The sequence below is a fragment of the Mus caroli genome, unplaced genomic scaffold (assembly GCF_978045245.1).
Source record: "Mus caroli unplaced genomic scaffold, Mus_caroli_1 scaffold_20, whole genome shotgun sequence".
Lineage (NCBI taxonomy): Eukaryota > Metazoa > Chordata > Mammalia > Rodentia > Muridae > Mus > Mus caroli.
The window spans coordinates 30,014,203-30,035,931 of record NW_028227275.1 but is presented as its reverse complement, the minus strand read 5'-3'; the positions used below and the strand labels follow the sequence as shown (position 1 = coordinate 30,035,931).

The window sequence follows — 21,729 nt, the reverse complement described above, 5'->3', positions numbered from 1 at the left end:
CTTTAAGTTCACAATGGATGACTGACTTGAGAGAGCATGGAGAGAGAGTCATAGAGCACGTACAGAAACAGTCAGGGCTTGACTATTTCATCCACCCAGATGAGATCACAGACCCCGGGAGTCCAGAGCTGAATTCAACCAAGTGGTGCAGCAAACACAAGAAGCATCCAGATGAGCCTCACCAACAAACACACAGTCATGAGGAAAACAGCCCATCACAGCCTGTCAGGCTTCCAATGGCTCATTATGCCTCAGTACATAACTAAAGGGCTGTGTATGGTGTGCCTCTCCCTGTCCTTCACACTGATCCTTTCCTTCCAAGTTCTCAAATATACCATGGGGCACAGGAGTTTTCAATAGGCTGCCCCTTTGCCTAGAATACTTTCCCTGAAGCCCAGAACAGTATATGATTCCCCTTTCTGTGAATAACTTCTATTTATCTTTGTGTTCTCTAATTGTATCAGTCCCTATGTTAAGCCTGTAGCTTGATTTTTACATTTGAAGAATCTTTAATTTCTTATTATACCTATAAATTACATATGTTATAATTTTATGTGTGTCTCTTTCTAATCTAGAAATTCACTAAAAGCACCCAGTTCAACCTGAATTGAACTTCAACCCAGTTTTTGCTTGAATTGTAAACCAATACTTTGACAACAGTAGAGCCACAGAGGAAACTATATTAGTCTCAGAGGTTAATTCTCCTAATTTAACATTAGTATGGGATTTCATTCAAGATGTGTTTTGCTGTGTGTGCATGTGTGAGTGTGAGTGTGTGTGTGTGTGTGTGTGTGAGAGAGAGAGAGAGAGAGAGAGAGAGAGAGAGAGAGAGAGAGAGAGAGAGAGAGAGAGAGTAGAAATGCAGGCCTGGCAATTTCAATATAGCAGACAGTTATTGAAAGGAGGGTTCTCACAAGGTAAAACTCAGGCAATTCCAGTAGCCTTGGTGCCACTCACAAAGGTTTATAGCATCTACACCGGCCTTGCTGGCAAAATGCTGTCAAGTTTAATAAGAACTGAGCTCCGGCTTAACTACTGAATATAACGTTACTAAGTTACGTTGCTAAATCTTTCTGCAGCTCAGTTCTCATGTGGACAGTGGCTTAATAAATTTCCACACCATAAGAGAACTAGAAGAGCCAAGGGGCTTTGTAACACGTAACTACAATTTAAATGTATAACATCACACAAAATCTGTTTTACAAATCCAAATCTAACAAACATTGTGGTAGTTGTAAAAGGGCTGTTTCCTTATGGTGGAAAAAGATAAAGGCTGGGAAAATCCTTACAGAAGAAAAATGTCTTAAAAGTGTCCTATTGTAAGAATGTCAATTATTGTGTTTTATGTAAAGGATGTTCACTGATACTGTAGAGGTTATAACCTGGGATTCCTGATGCAGTGGCTATGATTCCTTTGCCATGGTGCCTCTGTATGGGATTCAAGCAGCATAGACTTGAAATGTCTCTCACAGAGTGATCTAAACTAAATTTCAGAACCCAGAGCCTCCAGGTCCACTGCTATCCAGAAGGAACATCAGTTGCTCTCAGAGACTTTCTGATAAGGCAACAGGAGATGTACGTTCTACAGTCAGTGCAGAAGACCAATAATCCGATTTTACACACAGGAACTCTGTTTCCTGCTGAGGGGAGTGCACTTATAGCAATGGACACTTAACTCCAATAGCTCAGTTGCTCTCAGTTTCACAATGAGAACGTTGTGAATTCCAGAAACTTGTACAGAGTCAGAGAAAGTGACTCATAAGAGTTTCTGTGTCTGTAGACAATTCTCTCCTTTTGGCCCCCGGCTGTCACGGCACTTTATATTTCTGCTTAGTACTTCTCACACTTAAACATATCCAAGTGTGATTCATGTCTATTTTCCATGAGATAAAAGATCCTTGAGGCTACTAACTTTTCTCACTCATCCCAGGGTGACTCAGATGGGACTCTTTTGAGTCAGCCCCCAACTCACCCCTTTCCATCCTCAATTACACATCCAATACAAACAACATAAAACTAGTCAAATAAAAGATTAATATATGTAAGCATTCAAGTTTCTGTTGTGTTCAAAAATCCCATGCAAAGGTGACTCATGCCCAGGTCAATTTTATATTTAGTGTGAAATATGTTGATGTTTTCATTCTATCCCCACCATTTTCTGTGTACAAGTCAACTGGGGTATTGGGGTAGTGTCTTAGATAGTATCACCTATCAACTTGACTCAGTCTACAGTCACCCAAGGGAGGAGGCTCAATTGAACTGTTGCTGAGAACATAATGTCTTGACTCATTATTGACATGAGACTGCCCAGCCAACTGTGGGTGGCACTATACCTAGGCAGGTAGTCCTGGAAGGTTTATTGTTGCTAGGATGAAACACCATGACCAAAAGCAAATTGGGAGGAAAGGGGTTATTAAACTTACACTTCTATATCACTGTTCATCATTTGAGGAAGTCAGGACAGGACCTCAAACAAGACAGAAACCTGGAGGTAAGAGCTGATGCAGTGGACATGGAGGGTGCTGCTTACTGGTTTGTTCCTCATGACTTACATAGCCTACTCTCTTACAGGAGCCAGGACCACCAGTCCACCCATAATGGGCTGATTTCTTGCACATCAATCACTAATTAAGAAATTGCCCTGCCCCACAGGCTTGCCTCCAGCCCAATCTTAGGAAGCTTTCTCCACTGAGGTTCCCTCCTCTAAGATGACTCTAACTTGTGACAAGCTGACAGAAAACTAGACAGGTCAGATGAAATGAACCCTTTCTTCTCCAACATTTCTGTTGGTCAGAATGTATTCTCACAGCAGCAGAAAAGCAAACTGGAACAGACAAAAATTACCAAAAATGTCCAGGACTCACTGAAGAGTTACAAATAGGTCAGTAATGCTGCCTTTATGTAGAGTAGCTGGATATACTGCCTGAAGGGTTTATTTCTTTAAAAAGTAACTGAGTGGGCTAGAGAGTAGCTTGGTGTCAGAGTGCTTGCTGGGCATGTACTAGGCCCTAGGCTTCATACCAAGTACCAAGAATGGAAAGAAAGGGGGGAGGAAGACAAAGAGACAGGCCGACAGAAAGATGCTTTCCATCCTTAAATAAGCAAGAGAAGTATGTTATTTGTTGTTAAATTGAAATTGGATGTGTCTGCATTCACTACAGGGCCTTTCTCCTAGACAAACTCATTGTGAGAGGTGGCGCCTTGGACAGAAGCTTATCTCACCAAATAGGTAGCACTAATCAGTTACCCCAAGGAAAAGTGGCAATGACTATGAGAAGAGCAAACCTTCATTAGAAACTGAACATTCCAGGAAGTAACAAAACGAGGTGGTTGGAAGCCCTAATAAAGAAGGGGCCTTGAATAACTACATCTCTCATCCAAAATAAAAAGAGATGACCACAGACCCCAAGGGTATAAGATCCTCATTTGTTATTTATTGCCACCAAAATTCATTCAGAATTGTTTGAGAAAGACAAGTTGGACACAAGTAATTTGCTCACACTGCCTTTGCCTGCATACCTTCTAAACCTATGAACTCCGATTACTATAGACAGGCCGCCTACATTCTAGAAGAACGCTTCTCTTTTGTTTGTTTGTGTCTTGTTTTGTCTGAGACAAGGTCTCATGCTGCTCAACGTTGGACTTCAGCTCCTGGCTTTGAATTGTTTATCGCCCTACCTCGACCTCCCAAGACCTGGAATTTTAGGCATGTGGTACTGTATCAGACTTGAGAGTTTCTTGTCTATTTCCAAGTGTTAAATGCTCTCTAAATAATGGAAAGATGGCTCCCTTCTGAAAATTCATATTATTATATCTTCAGTTACTGTGCTAAATTTGCCTAATTGTGACAGATGCTCACTTAAGGAAGTAAAATAATCTGCATGCTGACACCATGGGCTGGACTCTTAGTCAAAAGGAGTTATGTGTTTGTTTAAGATAGGGTCTCTTTGTATAGCTGAGGTTACCCTCAAACTTATGTAACTAAGGCTAGCCTCAAACTCATACTTCTCCAGCCTAAGCCTCTTAAACGGTGCTGCCACCAGGCCCAAAGAAAAATAATATATTTTAGGAAAGTTTAGCTTCAGTTTTTCCATGTTTACAAGTAGGAAGTTTTGTTGGTTTGTTTGAGAGAGGGCTTCGTGTACTGCATGCTAGCCTCAGCAACCCTACAGAGCCAAGTGTGACCTTGAACTCTTGAGTGCCCTGACTTGTCCTCCCAAGTGCCAGGATTGAGGGCATATGCCACTCTGCCCAGCAGGAAACTGTATTTCTTGAGGAGCACAGAAAAACAAAACAAAACAAACAAAACAAAACAAAACAAACAAACAAAAACTCCAGGAAGTAAATCTTCCTAGCCATTTTCTTGCAATTGGAGCAATCGTTCTGACATTTCTCTTCCAAATGCTATTATGTGTAATGGTCACAGGCGAGTGACTACAGCAACTGGGTGTCATATTAAAGTGTTGGAGTTGTTAAAAATCCATTTTTCATTTGGAAACACTTAGCTTTTTCTGAAAACCAAACTGATTTAAAAGATAAACTATAAAACCACACATAAAAGCTTGTAAAGACGGAGGTGACTTTGCACAATAATGGGACCTATTGCACTGAGGAATCATAGCACAGGAGGATGAGGTGTTCAAAGGTGCAGGTTGGTGGGACATGGGCAAATACTCACAACTCAGAAATAGTTAAACATTGTTTAGAAAGAACCACATTGGGTTGATGAAACTCTCATGATTTGGTATCCTTGATAGTCTGATAACCCCAGAGGGTGATGTATAAGGGTGTGTGCGTAAATTCACAGAAAAAGGAACACATGCAGGTCCACACACAGTTTCAGTTTTTGTTGTGTTGTCCCAGAAACAGAACCAAGAACAGAATTTGAGAGTGGTTCTATCTCAAGACCTGCTGGTGGAGAAAGAAAGACACCCTGCAGAACAGTAACTTATATGTTTCCATTTGAGGTCACTGGTGGTTGTTTCTGCTATGCTTTGGGGTGGGGTGGTCAATGTAAAGTCCACGTCACTCCACCTCCAGGCAAGGAGCTGGGTACTAACACTTAAGTCCCCGTCTGCCTGTGGCTTAAAGACTGGAAGAATGAAGAAATCTTTCCCAGCTTGCCACGCATGGGAGTTCTAAATAGTAAGAGAAAATGGGGAATGGGGACACTCTGATGTCTTAGGTTATTCAAGGTAAAATGGATATGAATGAAACAAAAGTAAGAATGGTTCGCCTGGGTCTCTGAAAGAGTGTGTGTGTGTGTGTCCACAAATAGAAAGGGAGCAGAAGAACAGAGAATTGTATGACATTTGACCATACAGTTAGATTTTAAAGACCATGACAGAAAGCACAGGCCTCACACCTGCAAGTGGATTAACAGCTGCCTCAGCCATCTGATCTGAGGCACAGGAAGGTCCATAGACCAAAGTGTTTTCCCTACTGACCTCCATCGCTGTGGCTAAAGTGCTCCCATTGACATTTGTCATATGCCACTGTGTCACACACTTTTAATGCAAATGTACTTATTAATGTGCTTAAATGTGCTGATGTATTCGAGAGGTGTTGATGTATTAATTTCTGGGAAATTGGCTTATTAATTAGTTCTTTTCATGAAAAGGGCCTCAGAAATGACATTTGAAAAGGAAAGTCGACCTTTTCTCCTATAAATGGAAAGCCAGACTATTCTAGATACCATGTTTTACAGATAAAAGTGAAGGAAAGAGGCAGTGGACTGGTGTGTGTGTGTCTGTGTGTGTCTGTGTCTGTCTGTGTGTGTCTGTGTCTGTCTGTATGTCTGAGTGTGTGAACTGAGATAGATTTTTAGAAAGGAATAAAGGTGGTGGAGAGGCAGCTATAAGATCTGGATGATGGCCCTTACCAATACCTAAATGTGTAGATAGAACACATACAGGTCCGCAGCACTTCACTGAACTGCTCAATGCAGTATCGTTCTTACGAAAGTAAAAGAAGCCAGTGTTGCTATAGTTACAACATAAGATGTATTTGCTGCTATGATCTCCTTATACAAATTGTTTCAAAACTTACTAATCTAAAATTATTTTTAAGTAAACATACTTATATCTTCCGGAAAGTCTAGATTCCATCTGGTAAGTTTGGGCAGGAATTTAACACAGGCAACTAGAGGCAGGAACTAAATCAGAGACCATAAGTGACCACTGCTCACTGACTTGCTTAAATTGGTTCTTTTTACAACCCAGGACAGCTGCCCTGGGTTAGCATCATAACAGTGGGCTGGGCCCTCTCAAATTGATCATCAACCAAGACAATGCCCCATAGGTTTGCCCATAGGCCAATCTGATGGGGATGTTGCCAACTGGCCCTTGAGACAACAACAGCGACAACAAACCAATTGGCCAAACAAAAGCAAAAACTAAGACTTTCTAAAAATGATATCTTTTAAATCATACTTCCTAAGTTAATTTATCTGGTCTATTAAGATTATCACAGAAAGTCTTGGGCCACTTTGAGCAACTTCAGAGATCCCCCTGCTCATGAGCATCCTAGAACAATGTATTCCAACTGATACTTAGTATCCTAGAAGACAGAGATGACTTGAAAAGACAAAGATAATAGTATTTTATATTGTTTTCTTGTAATCAACCAAGCTCCCACAGAGTAGAAGTCTTAAGTGAAAGGGGAAAATGTTTATGATGGTAATTACCACTGTGAAGAAATTCTATTCATAAGGGCTAGTCTTTAGGAGAAGGAAATCTCTAAACTCTATGCCTGCCTTACCCTCAGAATCCATGATTCTGTGGATTTCTACTGTGCCTGGCACACAGTAGGAGTGAGAACTAATTATTTAACTATCTAATGCATTTTACACAACTCTTCCCATAGGAATGTGAATTAAGTATTGTTAAACTAATTTTGCAGTGGGGAGATTGATGTTCAAAGGAGCTGCATAATTATCTCAAAGACAAGCAGCTGGTGTATGCTGACAGAGGCTTGTGCGTACAAATACATGGTTTTTAGGGGAACGGCAAGGAACCCAGCTCTACTTCACTGCGTATGTTTCCTATGATTTAAGTGGCATTTATTTTTACCACAGTTTATGGTTTGCTAAAGCATCACATGCCTTGTCAAGAAGTGGGATAAAGTACCAGAAAAACCTTAGTTAGATGCTGGCTGAGGAATCTCAATGCTTTTTTGATGAATTTTACTGGCCACATTCAGGGGAGCCCACAATTGGTCTCAGTGACAAGGCCGGTTCCCAGATGATGCATTCATACAAACATCATTTCAGTTGCATGTGGTTTCAGTGCTGTCCACTCTGCAACTTTAAGGGTTACTTACACTCTCGTTCATCCGTCTATTTTCAAAACTACTGGCTTCCCATGTAATTTTAATGAAATAGAGCTGTCTGCTGAGGAATCCAAGAGGCAACAGTATTTCCCTGTCTCATAAACACTAGGATTGATGGAAGCAAGACTAAAACAAAAGTCTCCGCTGAGAAAACTGCAAGGTTGGTAATAATCTCTCTAAGGACACAACACAAGGTATCCCGGACCCAGATATTTTCGCATGCATTGGCCAAGGGCCTTTCCAACTTTTGTCTAGTAGCTGAAAGAGGAGTGGGGAAGGTATGTCTTATGATGTGGTAGAAGTATATTTAGTATTATATGATTAAAGATGAACTAATTTAACAGTTAGTTATGCAAAGAAACAAGAGGATAGGAAAACTATCAAATAATAATGCAAAACATGGAGAAATTTTCATCATAAAGATCCAATGACCTTTATTAATATTTTAAAGATAGATAGATTAAAAATAAATTTTATTTAATGTGAGCACTACTTACAAGTTTCAAGTAAGCAACTTCACTTTTAGAATAGAGATTGCTTGCAGATTTAACCACTGAAACAAATACAGAACCAACTCCTGCAACAGACCCTTTGTTAAATAAAAAATGAAACTACTAACACTATGATTTTTTTCTTTTTTTCTTTTTTTTTTATTCATGTGAACTATTAAACATGACCATCTATACCAGTGTCAAATGAGGATGGAAAAAGAAGGCAGGGCAGAGCGGGGCAAGAAAGAGGAAGGAATTGCCCTCTACTGGTAAGAAAGCTCCAGGTTCAGCCCATCGTAGATTTCATAGTCTCCCAGAGACACGTGGTCCTTAAGAATCGTGTACCACTTTTTAAGAACGATCTTATTCCAGAAGGTGCCAGTTTGAGCTGCTATCAGTTTCTTCAAGTTGCCAGTGTCGTCGCTGTTGCACTTAACTCGAACTTTCTTTCCTAGATGGTTGTTGCAAACCACCTCAATCATTGTGGCTGGAGTTCCAATGTCCTCAAACTTATCGATGACACAAAACTTGCAGCTCGAATGATGAACCCTGACTGGATTTCGGGATTGAACTTTTAGTATGCAAAGACTGAGGGACTTTCAAACTCTCTCTACAGGTGCAGCGACTGAGACCTAAAACCTTACGCCCCTCTTTTGGTTAGATTCATTTGCTAGGACAGTTCATGAACCTGGTGAGTGACATCTTCTTCTGCTTCTTCAGGAGCAAATCACAGCTTCCAGAGGGCAAGTCTTGCAGTGTGTAGTCCAAATAACCCAACAAAGGTCGGCTGTGCACGGGAAGTCCAAGAATCCAGTAGTTTCTCAGTCCCACGAGGCTGGTTGTTTTCATTGGACTTCTGTAGAAGGAGGTTCCAACAGATGTGCTGGCAAGTCGATGCAAACAGTGGAAGAAGAGTGGGTCTTCCTTCTTCCAATGTCCTTATGTAGGCCTCTAGCAGAAGGTGTGGCCCAGATTAAAGGTATGGCCAAGATTAAAGGTATATACAGCTAGACCCGGGACTTGCTTTGCCATAGGCTGACCTTGAATTCAGAGTCCTGGAATTAAAGGCCTGTACTACCTTGCCTGGGCCTAAGTTTCTCATGGCCACTACACCTCAAGATCTCCCTGCCAAGATCCAGGTCAGAAATTTATATCTTCCCGCCTGAAGATCTGGATCACAGGTGAGTCCTCCCATTCTGCATTGTTGTTTATTCCAGATAGAGTCAAGTTGACAACCAGAAATACCCATTGCAATGAGGGAAATCAGAAACGTATAGACTGAAACCCAACAGAGGACACCCAGAACAACAAACATTACATGATCAGTGTGTCTGTGCTAGAGGGTGTGGCAGGTATTGGCAGGTGGGGGTCTCAAAAATGCACAGGTAGGTGAAGCCTGAATTCTCTGCCTGGGGGAGAGCATTTGCTCTGAATCCCAACCCACTTAGCCAACACTCCAGTAGCAGCTCAACTCCCCAGGGGTTCTGACTCATCCAGGATCACAGGATCACAGGATCACAGGAGGTGCTTGGCTGATTTTTTTTCTCTTAATTCTACAAATGCACTGTGGATATTCTGGAATATTCTATAAGTATTCTGTCAAAGTTTCTAACAGAGAGAGAAACTCAAGCAAAAAAAAAAAAAGTAATAATGCTGAATAAGCTGTCAAAAGTCAGAGCATCTAGTAAGTAGAATTGAGACTGGAATCCAGCCATCTGACTCACAACTTAGACTGAGCTCTGTATAAGCTTCCCTTTAGGATGTTAGGGAACATTCCCTACTTCTCCATGAAGAGTGCCACTCTTACAGAACACAGCGTGCTGAGAGGAGGCAGGAGTGAAATAAGACACACAGAGAGCATAAGAGCCAAAATACACTTGTTATGTAATTTACATGTCGTGCCACAAAACAGAAATGTATGTCTCCTATATAAAACAGAAGAAAACATCTGTTAAAGGTACTAACATACAAAGCTTTACCTTGCTTCCTGTCTATCTCTGCTCCATGGTCCTCTCAGCAGTTTTATTTGCTACTTACTGCTCCATCACATCAAGGGATCTCAGTCTTATGAGCTCCTGAACTATAATGAGCACGTGGAAATCTCCACCTCTGCCAGAGGTTAGGCCTACACATTGTGTCTTCCAGGTAGAAGCAGAGAGGTCAGGTGTCCTCTAGTCCCATGTAGGAAATGTATAACATTGAAACTCGCCCACAGGATAAACTTCTTTTTGAGTCTCCTACTAACATGTCATGGCACTACCAGGTTAGGACTTGAATGGCAGCCATATTGCCTTACCATAGAGTCTACATGCCTGGTACCTAGACTATGTCTATGAACACTGGACACTGGTGGTGACTTGGTGGTGACAAGGTCTTACAACATCCAATGATATGGCAAACCTAGAATCAGTCTTGGATATGAATAGGGTCACACATTCAGTTTCAATGTTATAATAAACATTATAAAAAATAAAATGTGAAATTACTAATTATTTCAGGATGATGATCGCAGAACATTAAACTTGGAACATGAAGCTCTTCTGGGCACTGAGTTATGTGTGATTGCATTGGTAATATGCCCACATATCACCATGTTCTGAGACACAAGGAAGGCAAGATACAGTGGACTGAAGAAGTCTGACAGCTCAATTCAAGAGCTATGAAATGAAGAGGCAGAAATTAGAGGTTTTAACTTTTTTAAGTTGAAAAGATGCTTCAATTAGACAGAAATTAGAGACCAGAAGATGAGTACTCCATAAAGAAGAATAAATAGAAGACATGCTGTGAGGAGAATGCTCAGAGGAATGTGGAGAAGGTGAAAGAGTAGCAGAGGAGAAATAGTATAGAGGAGACAAGAGTATAGGATGCTATAGGATGCCAAAAACTGTCCCATGAGAATTTACCTCTGAAAACACAATTGGGGCAGGGGGACAAGATCTCTTCAGAAAAGGATCATTATGAGACATTTGAGTGTGAAGAGGGCACAGGTGAGCACTGCCAACAGTGTCAATTAGCTCACACATGGCACAGGATTTGCAGTGTAACATCTCATTCCCTACTTGGGCCAACACTGATATTTCCAAAAGCCTCAAAAGATGTAGAGTTAGAGTACATGTGGGTAACCCGTCATCGTCCTGGCACAGTTGCCTTTCCCAACACTGGTGTATTGACTTTTTTTTAAGGTAGCTGACGTGGGGGAGGGGAAGTAGGATGAAGAAAAGTAAAACAGCAATAACCTTAGCTATGGAGAAATAAACTTTCACAGTTCTTTGTCTCGTGTCAGAAAGTTGAAAAAGCAACATACTTTTCCTTTAATTCCTTCCTTCTGAAAATGCTTTATACGACACCTAGGTTGTTTTTCTAGAGCAATCAAGAATATTTAACATCATAACCCTACTAGCACAGTGCACTCTGTAGCATGCTGGTTTGCGGTCCATATGAATGATGCTTACATGGAATTCATAAGATTACAAATCTCGATTAAAGATAGGGAAGTTTTTCCTTTCGCCCTTCATTATTGAGTCAGACTAAATAAATTGCACATTATTTTGCTGTTTGTTTCATGTAGATTCTGTTCTGTACTGTGTCTTATTACATAGGTCCTGGTGAATAAATGATAAGTCAGGTGAGCTAATGAAGAGATCTGAGTCAAAATTCTCTCCTTATCATTTCTTCCTGAGCACGTTTGCCATTTTTCTTATAGACAATTATTTATGATGCTGGTTGTTTTCTAGCTACAAGGCGATCGTAAATTAATACAGCTCCCATTTTAAAAGACAAGCAGTTATACAGAATGGGAAAAATAAGTAACAAAAACCAGTCCTGTGACAGGCAATGGATTTCAAGTTGAGCTGACTCAAAGCACACCACACTCGTGGCCCACCTGCAGTAGTGAGCTTACTGCAAACTACATTGCCTCGAAGAATGGCAATCAGTGAAAGAATGTCTCTGAAGAAATACAAATAACTGCGGAGAGAGCCAACACAGGTGGCCCACAACATGGGAAATGCAGAAAATATTCCTGAAGACACAGACTGGGAGAAGCAGCAGTCTTTCTAATCATGTAAAGTGACAAGCATAGATGCTATCAATCTTCACGTGCAAAGGAGGAAGTAGATTAAGGAAGACGCGATCACAACGTGTCAATAGTAGAATGAAATTCTTATGCAAATGCTGAATATTCATAGACAGTCAGATTGCAAGAGGTAGATTAAAGCATTTGAAGACAATTGGTCCATAAAAAGAAAAAAAGACCCAATAAAATTATAAATATAAATAGGGCGATGAAATTATTCATTGGAAAAACAAACATGAGAAAATGCCCTGAGCTCATTTAAATTAGAAAACAGGTTTGTCCGATGTTCTAGTTTCACTCACCAAACAAACTCCCTCCTTCCATGCACTCCTTATAATGTAGAATTTATTTTATGTATGACACACTCAGTACAAGTCTCACCTTAGGGGGCTTGTGCTATGAGCCTAATCAGTATTAGCACAGGGCTCTGGACTCTTCAGATCATCAAGGAAGATTATATTTTTTTATGCAGGGTGGTTATGCAGATTGATGCAAGTGTGATAAATCTCGGTCATGATAACCAGAATTTCTTGAATGTGCATCTCTTATATTTGGCTGGCACAAACAGGACTCTATAAGCAAAGTATAGCAGTGGGCAGAATACTCTGAGGTTGTAAAGATCTGTCCCTTAGGAAGGTAATAAAAGAAGTACAGGGGAGGAAATGCCTCTCTGAACACCAGGCCAGATGTTTTCATCGTCTACAGATGGAAAGAAACAAACCTGGACAGGCATAACGGAAGTGTTGTTGTCTATGTTTCCACTTACGTCTGTTTCTTCCTCCACTCAAGGCGCTTTCTTACAGGCCACTCTCTAGCAGACTTCTCTGTCCCCTTGGGCCCATTTGGAGTGACATTCTCCTGGTCCCATGATCTCTTGGGATCATAGTCTTCACTGTTGCTCTCTCACAGAATGATGGATTCTCTTGACTCTATCCAAATGCAAGACTTGCACAAGTCTTCCTCATCTGTTTGTTTGAAGACCTGTAAGTTTTCCTAACCCATGCTGACTGCCCTGAGGAGACATTTAATCCTCTTGTGGGACATTCTCTCCCTCTCTGAGTGTCACTTCCACGGTAGCTACGCACTGTGCACTGCAGTGTACAGACTATGATTCAGACCATGCTCCTTAAAGTCAAGGAAACTTATACCTGGAGTCAAGGGGAACACATAATAGAAGCTGTACAATTTCATAATAAAAGTGAAACAAAACTTTACTTTTTCTGTTTCTTACTGTTCTTATAGAACATATATCTCAGAACTTCTCAATTTAAATAGGACCTTGTGATGAATTTCATATAGAGTTTTCTTAAGATATCAGAAGCACCTTAATCTAGAATTCTCCTTCTGTCTACTTGTTCCCCATCTTCCTGCATCTCTCGACTTCCAGTTTTGACTGTACTGCTACCAACCACTCACTCAAGCTGGGAAAATTTTAATATTCTTTTCTTTTTCATTTTGATGTCTCTGTATTTAACTTGTTCACCATGCACAGCTAATGTAAGAGCCTGAGTCCTCAAATCATCAAATCCTCAAATCTATTCATGTCTTTCTACTTTTTTCTGCCTTAGCCTAGAACCATGTCCTTAACATCTCTTCTGTAGCCAATTGTACTGCCTTCCTCCCTCCCCTCCCTTCAGCATCTCCACAGTCCCATGATGATTATTAAACTCGCATCCAGTCCTGCCCCTCTCTTGTTAAACTTGCATGGTGGCTATTTAAGAACCTACTATGGAAAACTCAGGCCTTTGGCCTGGAAATTAATGTCCTTCGAGTACTGTTACCCCCTTTCCCTCCATCTATCTATATTTGCCTTTGATAACATTAACATTTAGGTATGTTAAAGGTCTTGAAACTCCCAAAACATTAAGTACCCTGGGGCTAGGGAGATGGCTCAGTGGGTTACAGTGCTTGATCTGAAATCAGGAAGAACTGAGTTCAAATCCTTAGCACCCAAGTTAAAAAGCCAGACATGCTTCTGGGGTCACACACAGGTAAATCCCAAGTTCAATGGCTAAAAGACCATGTCAACAAGGTGGAAGGAATTAGAGAAAGATGCACACTGTCCTGCTCTGTCCTCCACATTCACACATGGGCACATCCACCACACAACACACACACACACAATTAAAGGAAAAAAATATAGCCTTACTCTCTTGTGCTTTCTATTTCTCTACCTAGAGTGACTTTTCCTCTCTATCATTTTGGATGATTTAATGATTTTTATGATCTTATCCTTCTCTGATTACAACCTATTCATCAGTTGCAACCTCTAGAAAGGATTAAGCAACCTTTCTTTATACTTTTCTATATGCCTTTATCATACAACTCTAAATTATAAGGGCTAATGCTATGCTTTAATCTAATTTGGAAAACTTACCTCCATGAACCTGTACTGTCAGAAAGGAAATCTTCCACAGAGACCAGCTGAATACTCACGAGAAGTATTCAGTCACCTACTGTTAGAATTGACACCAAGCTCTTAGAAACTGAGCAGAATTTTATGGCACTTATATGTGCAATAAGAAGAATTTTAAATTCCATCTCATTATAAAGAGTGAAGCTATAACTCAGAGACTATATGAAGCCTAACAAGAAGGAAGACCAAAGTGTGGGTGTTTCAATCCTTAGAAGGGGCAACAAAATAATCTCAGGAGGTAGAAGGAGAGAGGGACCTGGGGGGGGGCAGAGAGGAGGGGGAAGGCAGGACAGGTGTGGGAGGAGATGGGGAGAAGTACCGAAGATCAGGAGAATGTATAGAAATATGTAGCAGTGGGGGTTGGGGTACCACTAGAAAGTCCCAGATGCCAGGGAAGCGAGAGGTTCCCAGGACCCAACAGGAATGACATTAGCCTAAATACCCAACAGAAGGGAGATAAAACTTGAAGAGACCACCTCCAGTAGATAGATATAACCCCCAGTTGAAGGATGGGGCCACCTACCCATCTCAAATTTTTAACCCAGAATTATTCCTGTCTAAAGGAAATGCAGGAACAAAAATGACCAGAGACTGAAGGAAAGCCATCCAGAGACTTCCCAACCTAGGGATCCATCCCATCTTCAGACACCAAACCCAGACACTATTGCTGATGACAAGGAGTGCTCGCAGACAGGAATCTAGAATGGCTGTCCTCTGAGAGTTTCCACCAGCATCTGACTAAAACAGATACAGGTATTCACAGCCAATCATCAGACTGAGCCGAGGGACCCCAATGGAGTAGTTAGGTAAAGGACTAAAGGAGCTGAATGGGATTGCAACCCCAAAGAAAGAGCAACAATATCATCTGGACTCTCCTTCCCTCTCCCACCCCACAGAGCTCCCAGGGACTAAACCACCAACCAAAGAGTAAAAAAAGTGAAGATATTTTAAACTAATATACTTGTATAGTTGACAGGCAGGAATGATCACATCTATTAGTTACTTCTTCAAGAGGAAGTTTCTAAAGTAGCAATCTCACCATCAATTAGTGGAGCTAAATATTGTTTGTCCATTTGATTTCTTTTAAGCTTTCTACTGTAGAAAGCTTTAGCTACTACCGAATACTTTCAAGCAACTATTGTTCCTACTTAGGAGTTGTAATTACACTGATTCAAAATAATTCTATGGATGTATTATAATATTTTCATAAATTCAGCCAACATTCATAGATCTCTAAATTCATAATTGACATTTATTTTTATGGTTTCAAGTGAGGTCCAGAAATATCTGTCTACCATTCTGTGACTTTAATAATTTCAATGAAAGTTTGTTTTTAATTTTCAAATAGTATATCAGTAATAACTCAGAAAATTATTACTTCAAATGTAAATGGAGATTAAAATTTATTATGCCAATCTGTATATTTGGAGTGGTTAAATAAATGTATAAGATAGACATAAACAAATCAATGATCTTTTATATGGACACAACTTGATGGTCAGTGGTTGCTTCAATTAAAGTCCTATAAGCTCTTTCCAAAGATAAAGAGTCTAAGTTTGCAATGAGAAGATAATGTAATGCAAGCAAAGTTGCTGAGGTAGTGACATGTTATTAAGAACAAAATCATGCCCAAGTTTTAATGAAAAAGATGATATTATGTTCGTGTGATTTTTATATAAGGTTCTATATTCCTGGTGTAGTAGAGTTTTTTCTTCTTGGTATAATATGATCAACCCATCTTCATTTGGGGATAGAGATTACCTCAGCTTCGTAGACATGCTAACTGTTTTAGCAAAACAATACAGTAAGTCACAGGACCCCTACCCCACACACAACACACTTGCACACACACACACACACATGTACGTGAACACACACCTACCAGCTACAAGCAATACTGAGCAATACTGGAGCGCACAGGAAGCACAGAGGAACTGGAGCGGAGTGCTCTGTGATTCAGCTTGCATGAGGTCATCATCCCTGATGGGACAGGACTTTATGGAGATGCAGCTATCTGGGCCACCTGTGCTCCTGCAAGCAACCCTTGTAAACCAAACACTTTGGTTCGTCAACGTAGGCGATGATGGACTCCTGACTTTCATCTGTTGCCAGACCCAATCTGGGATAAGAATGTATTCGTATCTTCCCAGAAAGACGTTTACACAACTTCTATAAAGTAGCTTACTTAGACAGCAATGCTTGTGGTAGATGTGTAGATCCATGCCAATATATTTTTCTTCATTATAAAAATATGTATTTGTGTGTTTGTGCGTAGGTCAGAGAACAGCTTGCAGGAGTCGGCTTTCTCTTTCAATCAGGTGGATGCTAGGACCCATTCTCGGTTCATCCGGCCCAGAGGCAATCTCCTTAACCTGCCAAGCTATCATATAAATTGCTCATCTGTTTTTGAGATTGGTTTTCATTGTGTAGCCCAGGATTGCCTGAAACTCATCTTGTTGCCCAGGCTAACCTCAGCATTGTGGAATTAGTCTAGCCTTAGCCTCCATTCCTGGCTTTTTTTAGTTGGATCCTTTCTTTTTTTATTTCAGTGTTTATTTAGGGAGTATGTTTCACAGAGACATGAATGGAAGTCAGAGGACTCCATCAGTTCTCCTCTTCCATCATGTGGGGCCTGGAGATTGAACACAAGTTACCAGCTTTGCGGTGAGCACTATTACCTACTGATCCATCTCACCAACCAATCGGTTGTTTTAAAATAAAGTCTCACTGTGTACTTCAGGTTACCCTGGGACCTATTATATAGACCATGTCGCCCTCCTACTAACCAGCAACAATTCTGTCTCCGCCTCCTGAGTTTTCAGATTATGGGTATGCAACACCATGCCAGGTATATATTTGTAAGCAGTTAAAATAAAGTACTCGCAAAACAACAAAAAGACTATATGGAAGTTTGCATACAGGCTTCAGTTAGAATGTAATGACTAAAATATGGCACGTTTTTCCTAGCACAGTTAAACCAAGCCATTCCCAAACACAGGAGCATGGATCTAAATGAAAGAGCCACAGAGGACACATCTAGTCCTTTTACACCCTTTAGCTGTCTTTGGTGCTATTCTAAATGTATGCATAGGCCTAGCTGAGAAGATGCTTCACTAATACACTAACCAAAATTTTCAGCCAGTTAGAGTGTTTTCCCTCTGATAAAAGGCAAATCCATTAAGGGAAAGATTGGAATAAGAAAACGTAGCTGGAGATCCAATTAGACACTCAACAGGTTTTTAAGTTTTACTTTTGACCTACTCATCAAAATGAAAATAACACTTTTGCTTCACAGGAACAGACATTTTTAAAAAAATCTTTATTGTAAGATAAAACAATTTTATTGGTATTAGTAGTGAATTATTGATGGTGAATGTAAAAGAGGCTGTGGAATGTTAAGACATAGTCGAGCACTCATGCTATCAAACTAATTTCACCACGAGTTTGTTTTGCTGAAGATGTAACACAGCAGCATTTTCAAGATGGGTTCTGTTTTTACCATAAGGATAGTTACTGACTACAATTTGAAGAAATACAAGTATTCCTGATATATGGAAACTTCTGAAGCTATTTATGGGGTTTTTCTGAGAATAATAACCTACCTATGATTTACCCATATATCTGATATTCGGTATAAATGTCCCCCCCCATAACAAAATTAAACTTTCATTTGTATCCCATAATTCTGGTGACAGAGGGAGTTGCTTAGTGACATGCCTTACTTGATGAACAGCTTCATGATCCCTACAAAGAATGAAGTGACAGGAAAGTGTTTCCTGTTTGTGAATGAATACTAAAACAATATCCAAGATTCACAGCACAGGTATATCAAGATGATGTCAGCACAGGTTTTTCCTAAGCAGATGTGAATACACAAACATTTCACCCCAGTGTCTTCACTTTGCTCCTATAAAATACGGAACGATTCAGAGACGTGTTATATCAGAAACATTGTTTCTGATATGTTGCTGCTGGAGAAGTAGACATCCCGAGCAGACATCAGAGTGTTAGGATAGTTAGCTTATAGTAAACAGACCCAATGGTCTACTTTCAAAGTTCCTGGGAAATGCTGTATCTGAAAGGACTACAAAAATTCTACCTGCTTACCAGAGTGTAAGGTCATCTTTTAACAGAATTCTTTGGAAAGAATCTGAGATAAAATCCATTCCCATTGCAACTGTGATATAAGCAAGTAAGGGTTTCACAAGAGATGGGCTGGGTTGGAACTGCCTCGTTTAGGATGTTCCAAACTTTGAGTGTTTGGAGGTTTGCTCATTTTCCTAAAATGGTCATACTGTGTGACCCAGGCCTGTCATCACTCTCCATTACTTTGATAAGACGACATATAAGAATGTGACCTTGTCTATCAATGCCTGGAGTAACGGCAAATGTCTCTGGAAAAGAATAGCAACCAGCCTCCATCTCCAGGTGATCTGAGAAGTCAGTGCTAACTCAGTGCACTACATGAGGCCACAGACAATGGGATTCATTGATGACAGAGAGCTGATAGGAAATAGGGCATGAATGTAGCTCAGTGATAGAACACTTGCCTAAAACACACAAGACCTTGGGTTTGATCCCCAACACCACAGAACACTCTTTTTTAAATAGAGCAAGGTAAACAGACTTCATTTGGCACAGACTCAGCGGATGGTAAAGCTGTCTCTAGTGGAGTTGTTCTTGTAGTCATAGGACATGTCTCATTTTAAAACATAAAGTCACATGTGTTGTAGTGATGCTTAACCGGAAGCCTGAGGCAGGAAGATTGTGTGTTCCACGGCTGAACCGACTGCATAATGAGATCTTGTCTCAGAAAAACAAACTAACGAAAACAACAAAAATACCTTGAAAAAACAACCAAACAAAAACCTCATTGCAGACAAACTGTGTGAGCTGCTCACAGTAGGAAACTAGGGGGTGGGATATCAACTTTGTATCCATGATTAATGAAAAGCCCATGGGGTTTGGAGACAAAAGGAAACAGATCCTTCACATTTTTGAGTGCTGGGTCAAGCCCTTTCCGAGTGATAAGCTAACAGAGCATTGTTCATTAGCAGATGTACAAGCAGAGCTAAAGCTAGACAAGAAACAAAGCAACCTAAGGGAGAAAAGAGCGGACACTAGATAAGGAAATGAAATGCAGGTTTAAGTGGGCTTCCAGAATGTACAGTGGTATCAGAAATGTAAACAAAGATCAAATGGAGCCAGCTGAGTGTGAAGGACAGAGGCTCCTTAAAGTCCAGCTTTTATTTATTTATTTATTTATTTATTTATTTATTTATTTATTTATTTAATTTGTAGCACTGTTTCGATTGGGTGTATATGGTGGGAGAGCAGGCTGTGAACATGCGAGTGGAGGTGGCAGCAGAGGCTGGGGACTTCAGATTCCTCTGTGGCTGGAGCTACAGGAGGCTGTGAATCATCTGACCCAGGAGAAAGGAACTGAACTTGGGTCCTGCGCCAAGGCAGAGCATGCTCATACCCACTGAAGCCAAAGCCCGGCTTCTTAACCTTTGACACATTTCACTGAAGACCTATTTTGTTTAACTCAAAATTTTAATTTTTGTCCAAAATTTTACCCAAGTACTACATTTGTATAACCTATCCCCTTTCTCCCATCAAATCATCTTATCTTCTATAACTATTGTTGGTATATATATATATATATATATATATATATATAAAATTTGTGCACACACAAAAGGTGAGTGTCTAACTAGTATTGTTCATATGTCCATTGGGTTTAGGGTCTCCCATTTTAAACATAGACAGTAGATTTCCTATGATCTAAATACAACTCTCTATTCAATGTACTGTCTTTGAGACTATTTCAAAAATATAGAATGTGCTGTGAGGCATGAATCTGGCCAGCTGAGGTTGTTTATTTCAAAATGAGACCAGATGATCGCCTTAAGACTGGTAACCGAATAAACATCGACATCAACTACTGCAGTAGAGCTGGATAATTCTGACAGCCACAAAGAATTCTAATGAGTACGGAAACACTGACAACTTCAGGAGGCGTTTATAAACACCTGCTGGCTCTCCATGCTGAGAGAGGCACCGCAGAGGTAAAGAACTAGCAGGCAATTACACTTCCCCACACACCCATAATCCAGTCAGAGGCAACATTTGATGTGTAAGTTGTTAATACTGATGTCTACCTGAGTTCTGCCTCTGCACCCCTCCTGTCCTCTTCCAAGAAGCCCACACTCAGAAAGCACATCACTCTTGAGAAGATGCACTTGGAAGCCAGATCAACTGGCATTGGATGCCTGACCTGATCCTTAACTCTGTGGTTTTGAGGCACTAGATGAGAACCAAGGCCTCCTCAGCCCTCATCCTTCTCATCTATAAAATGGGTATTCCTAATGTTGTCTTCACTCACACAGTGTCACCAATTATTTATAAAACATTTGGTAACATATTTACTAAACACGTTATAAATAAACGACTCATCATCCTTCAGAGCTTTATTGCACATCTCATTTTTTTTTTTTAGTGATCAAATTGCTTCTTTAGCATTTATTCATTTTCTGTTCCACTTACTAAGCTGAGCCAATGGTCAGATCCAGTCCCCAGTGCCAAAGCCTTTCCTTTGTGTGTTTTTAACTCTTTCATCTCCTTCGCATTTTGTTTCTGTTCCCACCTTGAACAATGAGTTCTTCCCATTCTAATCTGATATATTAATCTGAGGACTTCGCTATGTTACCTAGCTGTCTTGGGATTCTTTATGTATGTAAGGCTGGTTTCCAACGTATGATCCGCCTGCCTTAACCTCCAAATATAATAATGACAGACATGCACTACCATGCCTGGCTTAAACTCTTATTTTGATAAGAAAGAAATCTCAGGGAATGTGGTCAAGCATGCCTTAACATTTAGGAAACTGAGGCAGAAGATTAAGATTTGCAGCCAGTCTGAGCAACATAAGGAAACCCTCTCTTAAAAACTAACAAATACCTCTCCAAACCTAATAAATACATGCCACAAATATGGCATTCTTTAACCAGCTTTCCTTCCTAGGAAAGAAGTAGGTGACTGGAACTTAATATAGAGTGGCGGTGACTGAGACAGGGGCTCGTGATGCCAGTTCTGATGCTCAGGAGTTCTGGCTTTCTGCACTGTCTGGTTGTGATGCCATTGCTCTATGGCCTGGGTTTTGTTAGTACAGACAGTGGTGTTGGTACGGGGGTCAAATCCAAGACCTTGCACCCCTGAGCTATACTCTTTGTCCTGTTCTGAAGCTACCTATAGTAGGATACTTAGATAGAGTACACAGGTATGAATTAGCTACATCCCTGTCATGCTTCCAAACTTAGCTGTGATCATGAGATTTGCTCAGGCCAATAAACGTAAAAACAAGAAGGAGTAATTTCCATTACATTTAAGCAGAAGGGTTTTGTTGGCAGTGTCAT

At 40.4% G+C, this 21,729-nt stretch overlaps 1 protein-coding gene and 1 pseudogene across 3 annotated transcripts in view; both read right to left on the bottom strand.

Annotated features, from left to right (window-relative positions):
* Positions 1-21,729, bottom strand: part of Prkg1 (protein kinase cGMP-dependent 1) — a 1,217,686-nt gene that overhangs the window by 359,623 nt on the left and 836,334 nt on the right. The window lies entirely within an intron of this gene.
* LOC110285296 (ubiquitin-like protein 5 pseudogene) lies at positions 8,084-8,302 on the bottom strand (annotated as a pseudogene).